Source organism: Hyperoodon ampullatus, assembly GCF_949752795.1.
Source record: "Hyperoodon ampullatus genome assembly, chromosome: 18".
NCBI lineage: Eukaryota > Metazoa > Chordata > Mammalia > Artiodactyla > Ziphiidae > Hyperoodon > Hyperoodon ampullatus.
In genome coordinates, this window is record NC_136931.1 from 50,315,562 (window position 1) to 50,340,154 (window position 24,593).

Below are 24,593 nucleotides of genomic sequence, written 5' to 3' on the forward strand. Positions count from 1 at the left end.
AACCACTGGGTGGTATACTCTTTTTTTTTGGATAGTGTACTTTAAATAGTATGTGGTATGTGAATGGTATGTGGTATGTGAATTATATCTCAATAAAGCTGTTATTGAAAATAATACACACACCAAAAAAACAAAAACTATGCACACATTCCATTAGCTGGCAGAGTAATAACACCACCATACATGTAACCTCTGGAAAACTCCACTAAGTCCTCATGGGAGAGTGTAAGTCCTCATGGGAGAGTGTAAGTGAAAGGGGAAAAAATATAAGGTCCAGGAATTAGTGCCAAATAGGGAACAACTCTAATGGGCTATCTACATTCCAGAGGCCCTTGTGGGGTCAACCAAGGTCAATGTTGTACCTGCATCACAGTTCAAATTCTCCACCCACGCAACCCTCGTGCCTCCCTCTCCCTTCCACACGTGTCTTGCACTTCAAACTGCATTTCAGTGTCAAACTGCAACAGGATTCATCTGCATATGGATGGACTATGAAGCCTAGAAGTTGCATTTAACATATAGACAAGCCCTAGTGTATTTCAGGTCTACTTCCCAAGACATAGACTCATATCTGTACTGTGAGCCTGACATCCTGACCTGAAAGACAAGAGAAGAATAAAAAATAGCTGCTAGAAGCACTATTTACAATAGCCAAGACATGGAAGAAACCTAAATGTCCATCGACAGATGAGTGGATAAAGATGTGGTACATATATACAATGGAATATTACTCAGCTGTAAAAAAGAATGACATAATTGCATTTGCAGCAACATGAATGGACCTAGAGATTGTCATACTAAGTGAGGTAAGTCAGACAGAGAAAGACAAATACATGATATCACTTATACATGGAATCTAAAAAATGATACAAATGAAATTATTTACAAAACAGAAATAGACTCACTGACATAGAAAACAAACTTATGGTTACCAAAGGAGAAAGGTGGGGTGGATAAATTAGGAATTTGGGATTAAAAGATACACATTACTATATATAAAACAGATAAACAATAAGGACCTATATAGCTCAGGGAACTATATTCAATACCTTGTAATAACCTATAATGGAAAAGAATCTGAAAAAGAATATATATATATATATATATATATATATATATATATTCTGTACTTGGCTTTACACCTGAAACATTGTAAATCAACTGCACTTCAATAAAAAAATTTTTTAACTTTAAAAAAGTGTACGGAATTCCCTGGTGGTCCAGTGGTTAGGACTCCATGCTCTCACTGCCGAGGGCCTGGGTTCAATCCTTGGTCGCGGAACTAAGATCCCACAAGCCACATGGCACGGCCAAAAAAAATTTTTTTTTAATAATAAGAAGTGTAAAAAAAAATAGCTGCTATAAGCATTTCCTAGAGGCCACAAATGGAAACAGCCAAAGATGCCCAACCCCATTAGAATTCAGTATTCAGTAAGATTCTAATTAAAACCATAATAGCATACCACTTCATATCCAGCCAGCTGTCAAAAATTTAAAAGACTCTCAATATGAGGTTTTAACCCATAGAATAAAACAGATATCCATGAGTCCATGTTGATCTAAGTAAATAATCAAATAAGTAACGGGGAGAAGGAACAGCTCTTTCTTTCAATAGAATTCCAACTAATAGACGTAGAAGGAGAAAGGGACATGAAAAATCACTATTAGGCAAATGCCCCAGTAACAACTGTCGCAGACCAGATCCACCAACAGATGCTAAAGTTAGCAGGTGCAAGTTTGAGGAGAATCAAGACTTGTATAGTCATGAAGTATCTCCCCCAAGATACTTATTAATTGCAAAGGGAAAGACAGTAACTTTACAGTGGAGAAGTGCAGCAGACTGTGCCTTAACCTAGAGACCAAGGTCAACATCGCCCATAACAAGACATACTGACATGTCTGATATGATGCACTGAGAAAGACACAGCATCATCTGTGTGGTATTCCTGGCAAAAATGTATAACTTCAACGATGAAAAACATCAGATAAACCCAAATTTAGGGACATTTAATAAAAGAGCTGATAAATACTCCTTAAAAGTGTCAAGGTCATGAAAGACAAGGAAATGTAGAGGGACATGACCAAGCCAGCCTGTTCTTCCAGATGTGGAATTGAGCCGCCTTGGGAGGGAATTCCCCCAGCTCCATTCAAGCCTTCTGATGAGTGAGGCCCTGGCAGTGAGGATGAGCCAGGGCTTCGAGCCAGGAACATCCAGATAAGCCACCCGCCAAAACCTGACTCACAGAAAGTGTGTGTGAGGTGACAAGTGTTTATTGCTTTGAGCAGCTTTTTTAGAGAAAATAATTGCTGTTGTGAACAGTGGTCACCAGATGGCGCCCGGATTCCAAGGATGAAAACAAAAATGACTGCCAACATTATAAAGAGGTCATTGCCCGTGAGTTCATTTGTAAATGCATCACAAGCCTAATAAAAATGTCATTGGGGTTCTTTCCTAGAGCTAGACAACTTGATTATAAGGTTCATTTGAAAGTAAAACAGGCAAATATGGGGGGGGAAACTGAAAAATAAGAAGGAGGAGGAGAAAACAGATATTAAAAACCATATAAAACAATGTGTTATTGGTGCATCAGTAAGTAAACAGATCAGTCCAGAAATAGAAACAATTGTTTACGGAAATTAATATGATCATATAATACGTTTTAATTTAGGAAGGAACTTTAGGGAAGTTTTTAATTTAGTAGTGTTAGAGCAACTAGATAAACAAAAAGAAAAGTTTGAGTCTGTTCCTCACACTGGATACCAGATTAAATTCGAAGTATATCAAAGAACTAAGTGGAGGGGCTTCCCTGGTGGTGCAGTGGTTGAAAGTCCGCCTGCCGATGCAGGCGACACGGGTTCGTGCCCCGGTCCGGTGAGTCTCCTAATGACCTGAGAGTGTGGGAACAAGGTAAATTTGCCAAACTGTTCATCAAAATCCAGAAGCAATGAAAGAGAATTTTGTCAAATAACCAAGCAAAAATGAAAACTTTTTGCAGGTTCAAAACATAAACCCACCAGGCGCAAACTAAAAACTACAGATGACAAAATGAAGGAAAAAAAATTTACAACATATATCACAGACAAAGGGTTACTATCCCTAAAATATAAAGACCATCTAAAAATTGAGGCAAAAAGGGCTTCCCTGGTGGCGCAGTGGTTGAGAGTCCACCTGCCGATGCAGGGGACACGGGTTCGTGCCCCGGTCCAGGAAGATCCCACATGCCGCGAAGCGGCTGGGCCCGTGAGCCATGGCCACTGAGCCTGCGCGTCCGGAGTCTGTGCTCCGCAACGGGAGAGGCCACAACAGTGAGAGGCCCGCGTAACTGCAAAAAAAAAAAAAAAAATTGAGGCAAAAAAGACCAAGAAACCTATCGAAAGTGGGCAAGATACATGAAGAAGAAGTTCACATAAAAAGAAATGCCAACGTCCTCTACATATACAAGAATATGCTCAAACCCACTCATAATTTTTAAAAACCACAAATTCAAACCACACGGAGATTCTTTTTCTCACTTATCAGATTAGCAAAACTCCAAGCGTTTGACAACACTGTTGGCAATGCCACGGGGACACAGGTGTTCTCACATCTTGCTAGTGGAACGCAAAAAAGTAAAGCCTCCATGGAGGAGAATTTGGCAATATCTATCAAATTTACCCTTTGTCCCCACAATCCCACGGATTCTAATGCAAAGACACACACCAAGACACTATAGCCATCTGCCGATGGGATGTCTGCACCTGAGTATCTCTGTTGGAACCTGATCAAATCCAAAAGCAAATCAATCATCTCCACCACCATCACCCCATCCCTCTTCCTACAGTGCCTGTATTGTGTGAATGGGCACCACAGTCCATCTGCGACCCAGGCCAGGAAAGTGGGAACTGTCCTAAACTCCTCCCTCTGCTCAAATAGTAATCAAGACCTTTTAAATATCTTCTGTGTCCCTCTTCTCCACCCCACTCCCACTACTCTAGTGTGGACAGTCTTCATCTTTAACTTGTATTACTGCAGCAGGCTCTGGATCAGTCAGTCAGGGTCCGGTAAGGAGAGAGAAATCACACCAGTTACTCTAACAGAGAGAATTTAACATATGGACTATAATACAAGGAACTGTCAACTTGGTATAAAGTTGTTATCTAGATAACTGAAAGGGTAAAAAAAAAAAAGAATTCTAAGGCAGCTAGCTGTTCTTAAACCTTAGCCAAATCACCTGGAGGACTTGTTAAAAGGCAGATGGTTGAGGACAACTACCAGAGTCTCTGATGGGTCTGGGATGGGGCTTAGAGTTTTGCAATTCTCACAGGTTCCCAGCTGATACTGATGCTGTTGGTCTGGGCACCACACTCTGAGAACTACAGCTCTAAGATAGGAGAGAAATAGCAACTGCAGGAAGCAGGGACCACACCTAGAGCTGGGGGAACACAGATGCAAAAGAAGGGGCACTAGCCAGCTGGCGCTGATGTTTCTGATGAGACTGGTTTTGCAAGAGTTAGAAAACTACAAATTGGATTCAGCAGCTGCTACAGGAAGACAGCACTGCTTCTGCTGCTGCCACTGCCACCACCATCAGAGTGAAGAAGTGTTGCTGGGTAACACTCACAAGAACAGCAGGCAAGTCAGTCCCTTCTGCACAAGGTGACCAAGCACCCTGGGAAGAGTTTCCCAGGAAGCAGAACTTTCAGTGCTAAAACTGGAGAAGTCCTGGGAAAACCAGGATGAGTTAATCACCCTACTTCTGCAATCTCCTAGTAAACCCCACTGCCAGGGTCTAAAACAGAACCACCTGGTAAAGCAGAAGTGTGGTTTCCCAGCTCAGCATCACAAAGCAAAACATAGCAGGGTGGGTTGGGAGCTCAGAGACAATAAATTCATAATCGACACTGCCTGCACATGATCTTCCTGGTCCTCTGCAATCCATCCTCAGGGGTGCCGTCAAGAGAAACTTTATAAATAGGTATAACCAATCACTTCAGACTCTTGCCAAAATTTTTTCAATAGCTGTCTGTGATATTGTGATTTATATTAAGAAAGATATATTTGGTCTTTGTTCCCTTTCCTGACACAGAGTCCCTAAAACCCTTGGATTTCCTAAGTGATAAGAGCGAAAAAAGTGAAAAGAGTGTCTTATTCTTCACAAGCCCCTTTCAACCACACCCGAGTTTATGGTAATGAAGTGGCTGTTGGAAAGCCAAGGATGAGGGCTGGTTGCCAGGGAACCAATCCTGTGATTAGAGGGTTGGAGGGGAGAGAGGTTGGATGTTGATCACCAAAGGGCAATGATTTAACCAATTATGCCTAAGTGACAAAGCCTCCATAAAAAACTCTAAGGCGTTCCGAGAGCTTTCGGGTTGGTGAACACGTGGAGGTGCTGGGAGGGTGGCACCACGCCTGCAGAGGGTATGGATGCTGCTCTGCATCCGTGTCCCATACTTTGCCCTGTGCATCTCTTTCATTCAACCATTCCAGAGTTGCATCCTTTTTACAAGTAAGTAAACTGTTTTCCTGAGTTCTGTGAGCTGTTCTAGCAAATTATCGAACCCGAGGAGGGGGTGATGGGAACCCCCGATTTGTAGCCAAGTGAGACAGAGGTTGCAGGTAACCTGAAGACCCACTGCTTGCAATAGGTATCTGAGTTGGGGGTTAGGCTTGTGGGACTGAGCCCTTAACCTGGGTGGGATCTCAAGCTAACTCCAGGTAGGTGGTGTCAGAATTGAATTGAATTCTAAGACATGCAGTTGGTGTCCCCAGAGAATTGGAGAATTTCTTGGTGTGGGAAAAACCTCCACACGTTTGGTGACTGGTACTGAGAGCTGAGTGGTGACTAGAGGAGGAAAGGGCATTCTTCCCTTTCACTGCCTGCCAGCCAATCAGGGTGAAATTCCAACTTTATTTTTAAATTAATTATTTACTTATTTATTATTTTTGGCTGCATTGGGTCTCCATTGCTGTGTGTGGGCTTTCTCTAGTTGTGGAGAGCGGGGGCTACTCTTCGTTGCCGTGCGCAGGCTTCTCTTGTTGCGGAGCACGGGCTCTAGGTGCTGGCTTCAGTTGTTGTGGCACGCGGGCTTCAGTAGTTGTGGCATGAGGGCTCTAGAGTGCAGGCTCAGTAGTTGTGGCGCACACGCTTAGCTGCTCTGCAGCACGTGGGATCTTCCCGGACCAGGGCTCAAACCCATGTCCCCCGAATTGGCAGGTGGATTCTTAACCACTGCGCCACCAGGGAAGTCCCCCAACTTTTTAATGCAGCATAAAAGGATCTTCAAGGTTATCTTCAGCGCAGTCTCATCTCCTTTCCTGAACTTTATGTTCCAGAAATACAGAAATTTTTGAGTTTCCTAAAGCAAATCGTGTTCTCAAGTCGCTATGCTTTGAATATACTATTGCCTCATCTGTTGAAAAGCACATAAATTCCTTTTTCAGAGGAAAACAGAAGATCAGAATATGTGCTTCCCCTTTAAGAATGGAAGTTAGTTTTCAATCCATAAAGTGTTAGCTGGATTTGAAGGCCAAGGACAATCTCAAAGCAAATGAGTTTTTTGAACTCCACAGTAGTTACTGTTCTCAAGTTTTTAACACCCAAGGAGAAAAAAGATAAGAACACTTCCAGTGCTAATGAAACTTGTTAGTTTTTTTGTCCTGTTAAAGATATTTATACTTGAATTTTTTTTAAGGCTTGAAATATTTTTAGATGAAATCCATAAATGAAAAGCAATGGTTGCTTTAAAAATTAGAGATGGTTTATAAAGTCGTATCAGATGATAAAAAAAAGATTCAGTAATAATGTACAAAGCTTGTTCTTAAATTCAAAGGCTATTAAGATCCTTATGTGGTTATGTGGTTAAGAGATTTTGCTTTTTTTCTGTTTCTACTGTAGTACTTTTATTTTTAATTAAGTAATTTATGACCAGTCTTGTTTCGTTTTTCTCCAGCATAAATTCCCCCATGAAAAAGTACTTCCAAGGCAAACACTGAGCTGTTTATAGGACCCCACTGGATTCAATATCTTCCTCCAGTGAGTTGGATTATAACTATTTGCATGACTATCTTTCCCCTACACTGATCCTTTTAGCCAGTAACTCTGGGTTTTGGTCTTCAGACTCCACATTGGTAGCACAATATCCATCGTAGGGTGGACACTTGTGAGTGAACGTAACAGCACTTTTGATAAAACCGAGTTCCCATGCAGCCCAATGCAGATGATCGTTATTTAACCTTGGGCAAACTTGACTTGGGCAATGGTTGACTTGGGCAATGGTTGCCTGACTCTCCGGTCACTCACGGACAGAAGGCGGAGTGCAGGGGGCAGGAGTGAGCACTCTGAAGTCAGACTGCTCTACTTGGCAGTTGCCTGTTCCATGCACTTGGGCAAGTGATTGAACTGCCCAGGGCCTGCCTGCCTTTCCTATAGAATAGTGGTGGTAAGGATGGTTCCCACCTCCTCCGTCGCACTGAGGATTAAATGAGGCGATGCATGTTAGGTCCAGAGCACAGTGCTTGACACTTTAGACAGAGTGTAAATATTCGCGGTTGGAGTTATTTTCTTTGAAACACGGTCAGTGGTACTCACTTCATAGTGTTTTAAGGACTAAATGGAGTGACGTGGTCAGTGACTGACAGTGATCTGACATATGGCAGGCACTCCTGCTTGTCTCCTTTACTTGTTCTGGGGCAGTTCTGTCTCCCCAAAATGCACCCAGCTGAGTGGCTAGCTCTGCTACTTCTTGTATATCACCCATGGGGAGAAAAAGTTCTTCTCCGAAAGAAGGAACACTGGCTTACGCCAGAACTAATGGAGTGGAGTTGAAGGGCAGCAGTGAAGACTGGTGAGAGATGAGGTGGGTGTTAGCTTGCTGGAGCTGCTACAACAGAATAGCATAGACTGGGTGGCTTAACAACAGAAATTTATTTTCTCACAGTTCTGGAGGTTGGAAGTCCAGTATCAAGGTGCCAGAAGGGTTGGTTTCTCTTGAGGCCTCTCTCCTTGGCTTGCAGACAGCCACCTTCTCACTGTGTCCTCACGTGGCCTTTTCTCTTCGTGCACATGCCTTTGATGTCTCTTCCTCTTCCAATAAGGACACTAGTCCTATTGGATTAGGGCCCCAGCCTTGTAACCTCATTTAACCTTAATTACCTCCCTAAAAACCCTATCTCCAAACTCAGCCACACTTGGGGGTCAGGGCTTCAACGTACAGATTTGAGGGGGGAGGGCATTATGCAGTCCAGAACAATGTGATAAGGCAGGAGAACCAGATCACAAAGGGCTGGCTTGGGGGCTTTCTTCTTCACCCACTCACCCCTGGAGGTCTCCTGGGAATTGGCTCCATGGAGAGTCCCTTTCTGTCCTTTACCTCCCAGACAGGACTAAGCACAGCTCAACGGTGCATTTTTCAAGGTTGCCTGGGATTAGGGAGTTCCCTGATGGCCTAGTGGTTAGGATTCCGGGCTTCCAATTCCGTGGCCTGGGTTCAGTCCCTGGTCAGAGAACTGAGATCCTGTAAACTGCATGGCACAGCCAAAAAATAAATAAAAATGGGTTGCCTGGGTAAGAGCAGACCCAGTGGAAATCACTAGAGGGAAGTTGCCTGGAGAGCAAGCACACCTGGGAGGGATTATGCAAATTACATGCACAGGATTCCCCCCTCCCCCCACTCCTCCCCCAGTTAGGCTTCCTTTTTTTTTTGGCTACGTTGGGTCTTCGTTGCTGCACATGGGCTTTCTCTAGTTGCATCGAGAGGGGGTTACTCTTTGTTGCGGTATGTGGGCTTCTCACTGCGTTGGCTTCTCTTGCTGCAGAGCACAGGCTCTAGGCACGTGGGCTTCAGTGGTTGCAGTGTGCGGGCTCTAGGGTGAGTGGGCTTCGGTAGTTGTGGCTCGCAGGCTCTAGAGAGCAGGCTCGGTAGTTGTGGCACACGGGATTAGTTGCTCCGCGGCATGTGGGATCTTCCCGGACCAGGGCTCGAACCCATGTCCCCTGCACTGGCAGGCGGATTCCTAACCACTGTGCCACCAGGGAAGTACCAGGCTTCCTTCTTTGAGTCAGTGGCCCAGGGCTTTTGAAAAAGAGCCTAAACCTGACCAGAGCAGTCCATTAATTCCTGCATTCCACAAATCTGAGTGCCCACTGCTCCAGGGACTGTTCTAGGCCCTGGGGCTCTTGCAGAGTATAGGTTCTAGGCCTGCACCATCCAGTATAATATTGTCAATATTAAGCACTTGGAATGTGGCTAGTCTGAACTGAGATGTCCTGAAGTATAAAATACACACCAGATTTCAAAGACAATATAAAATATCTCATTAATAATTTTTCTATTAAATGCATGCTAAAATCATATGTCCAATACATTGTATTAAATACAATTTGTGTTATTAAAATTAATTCCATCTATTTCTTTTTAACCTTTTTTTTTTAAACAGGATTCCTGGAAATTTGACATGATATATGTGACTCGCATTTGTGGCTCACATTCTATTTCTCTTGGGCTGTGCTATTCTAGAAGCTCCACCTGGAGACTCTGATCAAGCTCCTTCTAATGGACATAATCAGAGGGGACCTTAACTTGGACCACCATTCTTAAGGATTAGGCAATTTGGAGCAAATGCCTCTAGCTGATGATATCTGTTTTAAAGTAAGCTGTGAGGATGGGGGAAAAAATGGGAAAAAGGGGGAAAGAAATGAGATCAGCAACAGCTGGAGAGACCAGAGAGGGACAAAGAGTGCTCTGAGGCCTGAGAGCACATTTCCAACTTGCCCTCTGTAGTAGGCAGAAAAATGACCCTCCAAAGATGTCCATGTCCTAATGCCTGGAACCTGTCCATATGTTATCTTACATGGCAAAAGCGAGACACTGCAAATATGATTAAGCTAAGGATTTTGAGACGGGGAGAGGATTCCAGATTATCCAGGTAGACCCAATGTAATCACAAGGGTCCTTATAAGTGAAAGAGGGAGGCAGGAGAGTCAGAGAAGATGTGAGGATGGAAGCAGAGCTCAGAGTGATGTCACGCTGGCTCTGAAGATGAAGGAAGGGGCCACAAGCCAAGGAATGCAGGTGGTCTCTAGAAGCTGGAAAAGACAAGGAAATGTGTTCTCCCCTGAAGCCTCCATAAGGAATGCAGCCCTATGACACTTTGATTTTAGCCCAGTGAGAGTGATTTTAGACTTCTAACCTCCAGAATTGTAAGATAGTAAATTTGTGTTCTTGTAAGCCACTAAGTTTGTGGTAATTTGTTACAGGAGCTATAGGAAACAAATCCACTCACTTGCCTGCTGGATCTTTCTTTTTCCTTTCTTTCTCTCTTTCTTTCTTTTCTTTCTTTCTTTTTCTTTCTTTTCTTTCTTTCTTTTTCTTTCTCTCTCTCTCTCTTTCCTTTCTTCCTTTCCTTCCCTTCCTTCTTTCCTTCTTTCCTCCCTCCCTCCCTCTCTCTCTCTTTCTTTCTCTCTCTCTTTCTCTCTCTCTTTCTTTCTTTCTTTCTTTCTTTCTTTCTTTCTTTCTCTCTCTCCCTCTCTTTTTTTCTCCTGGATATTTCTTTGAGTCATATTCCTCACTAGCTGAGAGAGCCACTTCCTTCTAAGATGTAGTGGGGAAAGCCCTGGCTGGGTCTTCAGTATACCCTGTGGGTCTCTGGACAAATCTCTTTTCCTCTGTTAAGGAGCAAGGAGATTGGGAAAACTGTGTGGACTTCTAGTGGAGAGGACTGGCATATTTGTCTGCACTGGGCATCAGCATAGATGCCTTTCTGAAATTAGGACAGAACAAGTATCAAAGAATTGGATAGTAGTTCAACACGCTGAGTCCTTTAAATGAGATAAATCATCTCATTTAATTCTGAGAAGAGCCCTATGACTTAGATAACTATGAGTATCCCATTTTAAAGCTAAGGAAACCAAGGTCAGAGAGGTTAGGTAATTTGCCCACGATGACTAAGACAGAAAAATATGAGCCAAGAGTCAAACCTAGGTTTACAGACTGCTGAGAACCACCCTTCTTACTGATGGGAGAGACCATGATGAACAGGATGGATCCATAAGTTTTTTTTTTGTTTTTTCTTTGTTTCGGAAGCCCGATCCATAAGTTTCTTTTTGTTTTTTTTTTTTTTGCGGTACGCGGGCCTCCCACTGCTGTGTCCTCTCCCGTTGCGGAGCACAGGCTCCGGATGCGCAGGCTCAGCGGCCATGGCTCACAGGCCCAGCCGCTCCGCGGCATGTGGGATCCTCCCGGACTGGGGCACGAACCCGTGTCCCCTGCATCGGCGGGCGGACTCTCAACCACTGCGCCACCAGGGAAGCCCTCTATGTTGTCTTTTGCTCTGCCTGCTCCTGCCTCACTCCCTCCTTCCCAAACTCTTCCACTGCAACCCCTGTAAACCTTTCCCTCAACGTTCCCTCCAACTCTCACCTTAACTAAAACAGGACCGTTCTCCAAAGATAATCCCACAACCCTAACTGAAGGGTCTTCATCCCCCCCACTTGTCAAACACCTCTAGGTCTGGAGGAGGAGAGAAGTAATCAGGATAGGCTGTGGAAACAAATGAACCCACATCCCAGTGACTCACATAAAGGAAGAGACTCACTCTGGTGCCACGTCCAGCGTGGGTGGGCTGGGCTTTGCTCCACTTCTTCCTTCGTTAACCTGGGCTGACGGGGCAGCCTCTGAAACACGGCCACCCTCCTGGCAGAGGGAAGAGAGACATGGACAGCCGTGAGCCGGCTCTGGAAGCTTCAGCTTGGAAGAGATATACATCACTGTGTATATGGCCAAGCTTGATATCAAGTGGGTATATTTCAGGAGAGACAGCAAACACTGTGGACAGTAATACACCCTGTCATTCCTTGGCATGCCAAGGCTGTGTCCAAATATTATTATTCCTTCTCCGTGCTCTTAAAAAAAAAGATCCTTCTTCCCCTTAACAGACCTCCTAGAGTAACAGCTAGACCTCTTCTCTCCTCTCTTCTCTCCTGGCTCTTCTGTCTCCCTAGAAATCTGAGAGTCACACTTACCTCCACCTGCTCCCTCACTCCATATTAGATCCTTTACCACGTGCCAGAGGTTCAAAATCTGTCACTTCTCTCGGTCCCCACAGAAGCTACCCTCCTCCAAGCCATCATCATCTCTCTCCTGTACTACTACAACAGCAACCTTCCAAATCTTGCTCTACAATCCACTCATGATCTAGTAGTCACTTCCCTGCTTAATCCTTCTGTGGGCCCTTCCAGGGCCCCCACTGGGACCCCACGGACAGACCAGGGCCTCACCGGGACCCCACGGACAGACAAGGGCCCCACCAGGACTCCACAGTCAGATCAGGGCCCCCACTGGAACCCCACACAGAGACCAGACCACTGTCCTTCAGGGAGAGTCTAAAATCCTTACCCTTTCCCTTTCCCAGATCGCTCTTCCCAGCAGGCTTCTGCTTGCTGTCTCAGCCTGGGCCACCATCCCCGTCACTCCACAGTCCAGCCACATGGGGCTTCCTCAGTGTCATGAATTGATACTTTAATTACTTTAGGGCTTTCACAACCCAGTTCTCTTGAACCTGAAACTCTCTCCCTTCCCACGCCTCCTCATCTTTCAGGTCTCAGCTTCCTCACTGAGGCCTTCAGGTCTAGGTGGTTCTTTCTGTGTCTGGGCTCCTGCAGCACCCCTACTGCCCCTTCTGAAACACTCACTCTTTTTTTTTTAATGATATTGTAGATGTATTTAATGTTTTTTTCTTCAGTTTTTTCTTATTGCAGTATAGTTGATTTACAGTGTGGGCCAGTCTCTGCTGTAGAGCAAAGTGACTCAGTTATACACTTATATACATTCCTTTTTATATTCTTTTCCATTATGGTTTATCACAGGATAGTGAATCGAGTTCCCTGTGCTATACAGTAGGACCTTGTTGTTTATCCATTCTAAAGGTAATAGTTTGCACCTACCAACCCCAAACTCCCAGTCCCTCCCTCTCCCTCCCCCCATCCCCCTTGGCAACCACAAGTCTGTTCTCTATGTCTATGAATCTGCTTCTGTTCTGGATCAATAGACAGGTTCATTTGTGTCATAGTTTAGATTCCACATAGAAGTGATACCATATGGTATTTGTCTTTCTCTTTCTGACATACTTCACTTAGTGTGATGATCTCTAGTTGCATTGCATCCAGGTTGCTGCAAATGCCATTATTCCGTTCTTTTTTATGACTGAGTAATATTCCATTGTATATATGTACCACATCTTCTTTATCCATTCATCTGTTGATGGACATTATATTTATGTCAGAGAATGTTTTGCCTATGCTCTCTTCTGGGAGTTTTATGGTGTCATGTCTTGTGTTTAAGTCTTTAAAACATTTTGTGAAACATTCACTCTTGTGAGAGCTTGCTCTCCCAGATTTGGAGCTGTGTGAAGGCAGAGACTGTCTCCTCGGCTGCTATACGCCCAATACATTGATTGTGCTCAGGAAATATTTTTCCAGTGAGAGAATGAATTTGTCATACATGAAGTCTGGGGCAGGGAATTAATAAAGGTGAATAGATGCAATTATTTATGATTGAATGAGCCTCCCGAGTTAATCAAGAGAGGCAAAAGAGGGCTGGGATGCTTGAGCCACCTCTGAATCACTTAGTCCTAAACTCACCGGACATCATTCCCTTCCTGCATTTCCCCCTGTGTTTCTAGACCTCATAAAATGCCTTCCTCACCCACACCTATTCAGAGAATCTGGTTTCGGGCCTGAGAGAGTGCTTCTGCCCCCCTTCCCCTTCCCTAACTCCTGCTGTCCTCACCTCTCCCGCAGTCCTCCTCAGCACATCCCACAGGTCCTCTACACCAAGCCAGCTGGAAAGTCTGGAGCATCACCAGGATGTTGCCTGTCCTCAGATTCATTCCTGAGCAGAAGGACCCTGAAAAAAGAAACATGATACAGGAGTGAGACACATTCTAGGTCTGGGCTTGTTAAGTCTGTCTGCCAAACCAGGCTGTGCAATGGGTGTGATGGGAACAGCTTTGGAAAGGCCCCAGTGTCAAATCATAGTTCCTCCTTCTATGCTACTAAGATGGTGTCTGAAATTATAGCATCGGAGACAGTATTAGTCTGCTGGGGCTGCCATAACAAAGTACCACAGACTGGGTGGCTTAAACAACAACAGAAATCTATTTCTCACAGTTCTGGAGACTAGATGCCCAAGATCAAGGTGTGGGCAGATTTGGCTTCTTCTGAGGTCTCTCTCCTTGGCTTGCAGATGACTGCCTTCTTTCCCCTGTGCACACACATCCCTGGTGTCTCTTTGGGTTTTTTGTTTTGTTTCATTAAATATTTTATTTATTTATTTATTTATCTGGCTGCGCCTGATCTTAGTTGTGGCACGTGGGATCTTTTAGTTGCTGCATGCAGAATCTTTATTTGCGGCATGTAGGGTCTTTAGTTGTGGCATTCAAACTCTTAGTTGCAACATGTGGGATCTAGCTCCCTGACCAGGGATTGAACCCAGGTCCCCTGCATTGGGAGCACAGAGTCTTAGCCACTGGACCACCAGGGAACTCCCTCTGGTGTCTCTTTGTGTGTTCAATTTTCCTCTTCTTATAACCAGTCATGATTACATTAGGACCCACCCTAATGGCCTCATTTCCACTTAACCTCTTTTTTTTTTTTCAGTGTTTTAAGATTTTTAAATTTAATTTGAAATGAAATACAATTATTCATTGAACAAATTGGAAAATATTAAAACAACTGACATTATCTAGAGTGGGGAAAGAAATAAGAAAGTTTTATACACTGCTGACATGACAGTAAATCATCACAACCTTTTAGGAAAGGCATTTCCTGTTAAAAGTTTTTAAAAAGGGGGCATAAAGCTGTGACAGAAGTTTTACCTTGAGGAATCCATACTACAGGAACGGAGGGATTAGTAGCTAAGGATATGCTTCAGTAGCTAAAGATATGTTGTATATAAGAGCACTAGAAGGCAATCACAACAAAACCAATCTGAATTGGAGACCATCTGAACGTCTGTTAACAGGGAAATGGTTCACTAAATTATGGTATTTCCAATTCTATGGCTCATTCATTCACTCACCATATATATTTTTTGAGGCAAGCACTGTTTTACCGTATGCTGTATGTTCTAGATACTGGGGGTAAGGAAGTGAATAATACAGATTTGACCTCTTTATCATGAAGCTTAGTGTTTGTGTGTGTGTGTGTGTGTGTGTGTGTGTGTGTGTGTGTAGCAAGGGAGAGACAAAAATGATAAATGATAATAATAATAACAACAGCAACAATAAAACAAGTCAGTTAACCTTTAGAATAATTGCCTGTTTCTAGAGGCAAGTACCTTGGGTTTTTCACTGAAAAAATTACATCCAGATTTTTATTCTGCTTTGAAATCTTTGTGTCCTGATTAGTTGCTCCTGGTGTGTCCTCTCATTGTATTTTGGAAATTTTTAATAGCACTTATCCTACTTTATTTTTATGTTTTTAAAGCAAACCTTCAGACTTTATCTGGATTTCCCTAGTTTTTCCACCAATGTTCTTTTTCCTTTCCAGGATCCCAAGCAGGATGCCACATTGCATCTATTTTTATTTTTCCTAGCTTTATTGACATATAATTGACATATAACAATTGTATAAATTTAAGGTGTATGAGGTAATGATTCGATACATGCATATAGTACGAAATGATTACCACAATTAGGTTCGTTAGCACCTCTATCATCTCACATAATTACCATTTTTTTGTTGTCCTCTTAACCTCTGTAGAGGCCATATCTCCAAATACAGTCATTTTGAGGTACTGAGGATTAGGGCTTCAACATATGAGTTTGGGGGTGGGGTGGGGGAGACACAATTCAGCCCATAAGAAACATTCCTTAGTTTTAGGATATTAACAGTCCTTCAGTGTTCTCTGAATAAGAGAACTATCAGATTAATGAGGAACTGAATTTGCTGTCCATGAAAGCTAGGGACAGGATATAATTAATTTAAAAATGAATAGGTACAGTTAATTGTATGTAAACTAGCTCTCTGATTCAACGAGAGCAGGGGAGGCCTGGGGGCCCAGACATTTCCTCTTGGTTGGGCCATTCTTGAAGGAGAGACAGTGGGCCTTAAGTATATCCTTGCAGACCAAAACCAAGAAACGTGAATCCAGAGAAAGTAAAGAGAGCTCTAGACTCAGCACTTTTCCTGGGGTTAACTGCATAAAGCCTGGGTGTTAATGAACCATTTTCACAGGAGAAAAGTCCTGGGACTTAAGCAGAGTGAGAGGAAAGATCAGAGACCTCTATAAAAAATTCTAGAACCTGAGGGCAAACCTTCAGTTGGTATTTTTTTAAAAAGCCCTCCATCTGAAAAAGATGGTGGGAATATATGTTTGTCTCTGCCTTTATGATGAGTAAATCAAGAGAAAAAGATTTCCCCTGAGAATTCCTAAGTATGTCCATATTCCTGTGGGTTTAAAGCCTAAATTGGTACTATCTGTGTAACCTGAAAGACCTCCAGACAAAATTTTAGAGTGGTCCCAAGTTGGCTATTCCCACAGGTACACGGCATAAGCAAACACTAACTCTACCCAGGGAAATGCATTTTAAACCCAGGCTTTAAAGAATTTCCACAGATAAAATCCCAAGGAACATGAGTTCCACAAACCACACAAGCAGAAGCAATAAACCTCAGAACCATACTCAGAATTGGTATAAATATTGAAATTATAAGGTACTGAATATAAAATAATGTTTAAAGAGATTGAAGATGGCATTTAAAAAATACTGAAGGAAAAACAGAGTATCAAGATTGGCAAGGAAGATTTGAACAAGAAAAACTAGAAATTACATATATGAAAAATTTAAAACCCAGTGGACACATTAAATAGATTATATCACAGCTGAAAGGAGAAGAAACTAGAACACATATGTACTTGAAGAAATTACACAGGGACTTCCCTGGTGGCGCAGTGGTTAAGAATCCGCCTGCCAATGCAGGGGACATGGGTTCGAGCCCTGGTCCGGGAAGATCCCACATGCCGCGGAGCAACTAAGCCCACGCGCCACAACCACTGAGCCCGCATGCCACGGCTACTGAAGCCCACGCGCTTAGAGCCCATGCTCCGCAACAAGAAAAGTCACTGCAATGAGAAGCCCACACACCACAACAAAGAGTAGCTCCTGCTTGCCACAACTAGAGAAAGCCCTCATGCAGCAACGAAGACCCAATGCAGCCAAAAATTAATTAATTAATTAATTTAAAAAAAGAAATAAATTACACAGAGCACAGTCCAGGGAGAAAAAAGATGGACATTATAAACGATGGGTTAAGAAATATGGAACAGAGTGGGAAGGTCCGACGTACGTCTAATTCATGGTTTTAAATACTTATTTATTTGGTTGCACTGGGTCTTAGTTGCAGCTCGCCAGTTCCTAAGTTGCAGCTCGCTGACTCCTTAGTTGTGGTATGCGAACTCTTAGTTGCAGCACACATGTGGGATCTAGTTCCCTGACCAGGGATCGAATCCAGGCCCCCTGCATTGGGAGCACAGAGTCTTAACAATGGTGCCACTAGGGAAGTCCCTAATTCATGGTTTAAAAACAAAAAAGATAATAGAAGGGAGAGAAGCATATATGAAGAGATCATATCTGGGGATTTTTCAGAACTGATGAAAGATTCTTCCTCAAATTCAGGAAACCCAATGAATCCCAGGCAGAACATATTTTAAAACATCCACGCTACGGGCTTCCCTGGTGGCGCGGTGGTTGAGAGTCCGCCTGCCGATGCAGGGGACACGGGTTCATGTCCCGGTCCGGGAAAATCCCACATGCCACGGAGCGGCTGGGCCCGTGAGCCATGGCCGCTGAGCCTGCGCTTCCGGAGCCTGAGCTCTGCAACGGGAGAGGCCACAACAGTGAGAGGCCCGCGTACTGCAAAAAAAAAAAAAAAAAAAAATCCATGCTAGATATATGGTAAACTTTAGCACACTAAAGGAAAATCATTAGAAAAGCCAAAGCATTACTTTTTATTTTTCAACAGCAATAATGGAAGCCAGAAGATAGTGGAATGAGACCCTCAAAGTGCTAAAATAAAATAACTGTCACACTAGAATTGTTTGTCCAGCAGAATGTCTTTCAAGAACAAAAATAAAATTATTGTTTAGACAAACCAAAAACTAGGAATTGATTCCCAAGACACCCTCTTCAAAAGAACTTCTAAGAGATATACTTCAGGAAGAATAAAACTAATCCCAGAATGAAGGTCTGAAATACAAGAAGGAATGATAAGAAAAGAAAAAATAAACAACAAAAAAAGGTAAACATATCAAAACTCTATCAAAAGTACAGTAACAATGTCAAATTTAGGTGTTTAAAAAAGAACTAACATCTTGAAAAACTTATAAATGGAGAGGATTTTGTTGAATACACATGATGATATTTTTAGAGTAAACACTAAAAGAACAGAAAGTAAGTGTAAAACTTGCAACATAGCATAGAGGGGAAAATGGGAATGTTGGGAGGAGACTCAATCCAAATGAATGCCATAAGGAGAATAACAGAAAAAAGCAACACAGGAATGGATAATATGACTGGAGGAATTCTGTATCTCCCCTGTTTGGAGAGCAGATGAGAGCATCTTTGTTCAAGATTAGGTGAAACATGATGTTTTATGGTTCTTAAATGGAAGTTCAAATATGTGTAGAAAGATATGTATGGATGCTGAGTGGTCAAAAGGGTGGGTGAACTGTGTTGGTGACTAGTCCATTGTTTCTTAACCCAAACCCACACTTTTGCACTCTGCTTTGTGGCTCTGAGGCCGCCAGCTCCCTACTTGGTTCTTTTGAGAGGAAGCACAAGAAAGAAAGACAAAAGGCTGGCAGGAGAAAGTACATGCTTCTTCCTGTTTTGCTTCCCTTTCCTGTTAGCATCACCCCAGCAGTGGTTCTTCCCCCTGATGGCAGCAGCTGACTCCTGTCTCTTCCATACTCTCAGTCTCATTTTTCTCTCTCTGACATACAAAGACCAGCTGTCCCCTTGTCAGAGGCCTGGGTTCCAGCTCTACTGGAGTATTCCTTCAACCTTCTAGATTCTAATAACCCCATCATGATTTTAATAACTCTATTATGTTTACATAACAGTAAACAACTAGAAACCTATTCCTTTTGTTGCCCTAGTCCTAGGGGTGAAAGCTGATTTCTGCATCTATTATCTCTGATTAATACAAAATCCCCATTTTGTCATCTCAACATCTATTTCACTAACTCAACCAATTCCTTTTATTAAATTCTCTCTGTTAACGTAACTGGTTCACTTTCTGTTTTTAGTACTCTGTCTCCTGTAGCCATATGACTAATTTTTGGCCAGTTGGGATATAAGCAGAAGTAAGGTGGGCAACTTCTGTGTCATGTCCTTAAAATGAAGCTAATTGTTCCATACTTCTTCATTCTGTCTTCTCACAGAGGGGAACACAGATTTGGTGACCCTAAGATGGCTTCAACCGTGTGAGTCAGGATGATGCTCAAAGCAGGGCAATAAGAAAGGTGGGACCTGATGACCTCTTGGGGCGAGGCCACCTACCTACTCTGGGATGTTTTGTGAAATAAATAAATGTCTTCTGAGGCATTGCATTCTGGACTCTCTTCATTATACCATAGTTATCCATCCCAGTGTAGATGGTTCTAAAAAACAAAAATACCGAAGCCTGGAAACTTAAATAATAAAATACGAATAACTATTGAGTTAAAACATAAAAGAAATAAATCCTTATAACTGAATGGCAACAAAAGCACTACCAAAGCAATGATTCAAGGGTAATCTATTGCTTTGAATATTTCTTATCAAAAGATTGAAAACAAATGAAGGAAGCCTCATTTTAGGAACTTAAGTATGAAACAACAGAGGAAAATAAAAAAAAACAAGAAGAAAAAAATTTTAAGGCAGAAATTGACAAAGTAGAAAAATAGAGAAGATCAACAAAAACTGCAACTGGGCAACTTGAAATTCTAATAAGATAGAAATGCTTCAGCAAGACTGATAGAAGAAAAGAAACATACAAATAAAAAACAAAATGCATAACTAAAAAGGGGGGAAACTATAGATATAGATATTCTTAAATGATAAAATAAATTTTTGAACTACATAAACCAATACACTTGAAAACCGACAAAATGGACAAATTTCCACAAGAATAGAAAATGCCAATACTGAAAGAAGAAACAGTAAACTTTGAAAAGACCAACAACAATTAAAGTACCTGAAATTTTAGTTAAAAGAAGCCCCAGAAGGTTTAACAGGGGAATTCTACCAAGCTTTCAAGGAACAAGTAATACCTGCTGTATACAAATTATTAGAGGGAGAAAAAGAAGAGGAATTCATTTTACAAAGCTGGTATATCCTTGATTCCTAAACTGAATAGGGACAATTTAGGAAAAGAATATTAGAGGCCCATTTTACTTTCTAAGTGTAAATACAATTCCTAAATAAAATATTAGATAAGCAAATACAATAATGTATGAAAAATAAAACATAATTGAGTAGGTTTTAATAAACATCAGAAAGTTAACAATGTAATGCACTACATTATGGAATAAAGGAGGCAAGTCATATGGTCACCTCCATGGATTGAAAAAAACATTTAATAAAGTTCAACATCTATTTATGATAAAAGCTCTCAGAAAACTAGGGATAGAAAGGAACTTCCATAATTTGATAAGGACTATCTACTAAAAATCTACCACACACCACACAATTAAGACAGAATCTTGGGCTTCCCTGGTGGCACAATGGTTAAGAATCCGCCTGGCAATGCAAATCCGCCTGCCAATGCTGGGGACACAGGTTCGAGCCCTGGTCCGGGAAGATCCTACACGCCGCAGAGCAACTAAGCTCGTGTACCACAACTACTGAGCCTGTGCTCTAGAGCCCGCGAGCCATGACTACTGAGCCCATGCGCCACAGGTATTGAGCCTGCATGCCACAACTACTGAAGCCCGTGTGCCTAGAGCCCGTGCTCCGCAACAAGAGAAGCCACCACAATGAGAAGCCCGTGCACGGCAAGGAAGAGTAGCCCCCACTCACCGCAACTAGAGAGAAGCCCATGCACAAAAACAAAGACCCAATGCAGCCAAAAATAAATAAATTAAATAAATTAAAAAAAAAAAAAGACGGAACCTTAAGCTCATTCCCTTTAAGATCAGGAAGAACACAATCACTACTACTGTTCACTCCTAGGGGTCCTGACCATTGCAATAAGACATTATAAATATGTATATACAGAATGGGAGGGAGGATGACAAAATTGTCATTATTTGGATGTGATGTGGTATTCCATACAGAAACTCAAAACCATTAAAACTGTAAGTCAGCAAATTGGCCAAATAAAATATCAAACTGGAAAAAGTGAATAACATTCCTCTACATAATAGTAAACAACTAGAAACTCTAACAAAAAATAAGATTCCATTCAGAATAGTAACAAAAGTTTAAAAGTAATCTAGGAATTCACCTGTCAATCCACAAGATGTTTATGAAGAAAAAAAGTTTAGGGAATTCCCTGGCGGTCCAGTGGTTAAGACTCCGCACTTTCACTGCCAAGGCCCAGGGTTCGATTCCTGGTTGGGGAAGTAAGATCCCACAAGCCACGTAGCATGGCCGAAAAAGATAAAGAATTTAATGTTATTAAAGGAAACAAAAGAAATCTAGCAAATGGGGAGATGAACCATGTTCATGAATGTAACAATTTAGTATTATTAAGATGTTTCTTCTACCTAAATCAAGCTATAAATTCAATGCAAGCCCAAATTCCAGAAAGATTTTTTTTAGAAACACAATAAATGGATTCAAAATTGCATGTGGAAGAATCAAGACCCACAAATAGATAAGAGTGGGCCCAAAAAAGAGGAATTTTCTGTATCAGATAAGATATACCCAAAAACCAGAGTAAAAAAAAAAGATGAAAGTGGAATGGCACATAAGCAGACAAACTGATCAAAGCAACAGAACAGAGAGGAAAGAAAGAGACACATGTACATAAAAAACCTTGAGATATTTCAGAGTAAGCATCCTAATCAGAAGGGAAAAGATGGATTGTTAAAGGATGGTATTGGGAAAACTGGTTCCTTATAAGGAGAAAAGAAAAGTTGGTTCCCTACCTCTCACCGTAATACGAAGGTCAAATAAATGGATTTGAGACCTAAATGTGAAAGATAAATCTATAAAGCTAGTATATTCATTTCATAGGGCTGCCAGAACAAGGTACCACAAACTGCATGGCTTAACACAACAGAAACGTATTGTCTCACAGTTCTGGAGGCTACCAGTACAAAATCAAGGTGTCAGTGGGGCCATGCTCCCTGTGGAAGCTGTAGGGGAATCCTTCCTTGCCTCTTCTTAGCTTTTGGTGGTTTACTGGTAATCTTTGGAGTTCCTCAGCTTGCAGCTGCACTGCATAACTCCAATCTCAGCCTTCCTCATCACATGGTATTCTCCCTCTCTGTGTTTGTCTTCAAGTGACTGTCTTCTTATAAGGACATCAGTCATATCGGATTAGGGGCCCATCCTATGCCAGTATGACCTCATCTTAATTTAACTAATTACATCTGCAACTACTCTGCTTCCAAATAAGAGCACATTCTGGACTATGGGGGGGCGGTTAGGATTTCAACATATCTGTTTTTTTTCTTTTTTTTGCAGTCCGCGGGCCTTTCACTGTTGTGGCCTCTCCCGTTGCGGAGCACAGGCTCCAGACGCGCAGGCTCAGCGGCCATGGCTCACGGGCCCAGCCGCTCTGCGGCATGTGGGATTTTCCCAGACCGGGGCACGAACCCGTGTCCCCTGCATCGGCAGGAGGACTCTCAACCACTGTGCCACCAGGGAAGCCCAACATATCTGTTCTTAAGAGAAACAGTTCAACCCAGAACAGCTAGTAGAAAAATGTACAATATTTTTATGACTTTGGAGTGAATAAAGTTGTTTAAACCAAGAAAATATAAACTATATAATGAGATGAATTTAACTATATTAAGATTAAAGATTTCTTCCGAAGACATGATTGAAAAAGTTAACTAATAAGTGACAAACCGGGAGAAGACATTTTCAGCTTCAAAAAAAATGTGATTAACATCCAGAATATACAATAAAATCCTGCAATTTTTTTTTTTTTTTTTTTTTTCGGTATGCGGGCCTCTCACTGCTGTGGCCTCTCTCGTTGCAGAGCACAGGCTCTGGACGCGCAGGCTCAGCAGCCATGGCTCATGGGCCCAGCCGCTCCGCGGCACGTGGGATCCTCCCGGACCGGGGCACGAACCCATATCCCCTGCATCGGCAGGCAGACTCTCAACCACTGCGCCACCAGGGAAGCCCCCTGCAAATATTTAAGAGTAGGAATCCCAATATAAAAATGGAGGGACTTCCCTGACAGTCCAGTGGTTAAGACTCCAAGACTCCATGCTCCCAATGCAGGGGGCACAGGTTCGATCCCTGGTCGGGGAAGATCACACATGCCGTGTGGCGGGGGCAAAAGATATGAATAGGCAATTAACATAAAAGGAAATCTAACTAGCTAACAAGTCTGAAGAGATGCTCAACCTCCCTCAAAATCAGTTAGAAAATTACAACACATTTTAAATTCATCAGAGTGGTCAAAATTAAAAGGTCAGAGAGGAACTAGTATTAGTAAAGACATATAGAATTTGGAACTATCATGCACCTTTGGTTAGCATAATTCAGTATGTATATCCTATGATCCAGCAATCCCAATTTTGGTATATAATCCAGAGAAACTCTCACACAAGTCCCAAAGGATATAAGTACAAGATTGTTGATTGAAGAATTGTTTGTAGTAGCAAAGAATTCAAGGCAATGTAGGTCTTCTTCATTAGTAGGTGAATAATTAAGGATGGTGAACTAATAAATTGGAGTGCTATGCAGCAAACAGACACAATTAACTAGATATACAAACAACATGGACTGCTCTTAAAACAATATTGAGCAAAAAATGTAAAAAATAGAAATGTACTTAGTATAATTTTTGTAAATTAAAAACATATACATATAGAAAGCACTATACATGTTTTAGAAATATAGACATATCCAAGAACCATAAATTAAACATAAATCAGAAAGTGTGTATTTGAGGTGGAGGAAGAAATGAAAGTGGGAATAGGGATATGGAGAAAAAATAGCGTAAGAGGATAGCTTTACACAAACTATTGCTATAGTGTGTCAGAAATGAAGCAGTATGGTAAAATCAACCCACAGAAAAAGAAAAAAAAAAGAAGAATGAATGAAAGAGAACAGAAGTACCAAGGAAATGTTAAGAAAAAAGACACATTAAAAGCAAAAATCATTAGGAAGGACAGCAAAGGATATTTCATACTGATAAAAGGAATAATTCACTGATGTCATATTAATATCATAAACCCTTATGCACCTAACAACATAACTTCAAAATATATAAAGCAGAAACTGATACAGCTAAAAGGAGAAATGAACATACCCTCACTCATAATGGGAGACTTTATTACACCTTCCAGAAGCCAATAGATCAAACAGGAAAAAAAAAAGGAAGGATATAATAGTTAAAAATTAGATCATTAATAAACTTTTATTGTCAGACCTCTTATCCCAACAACTA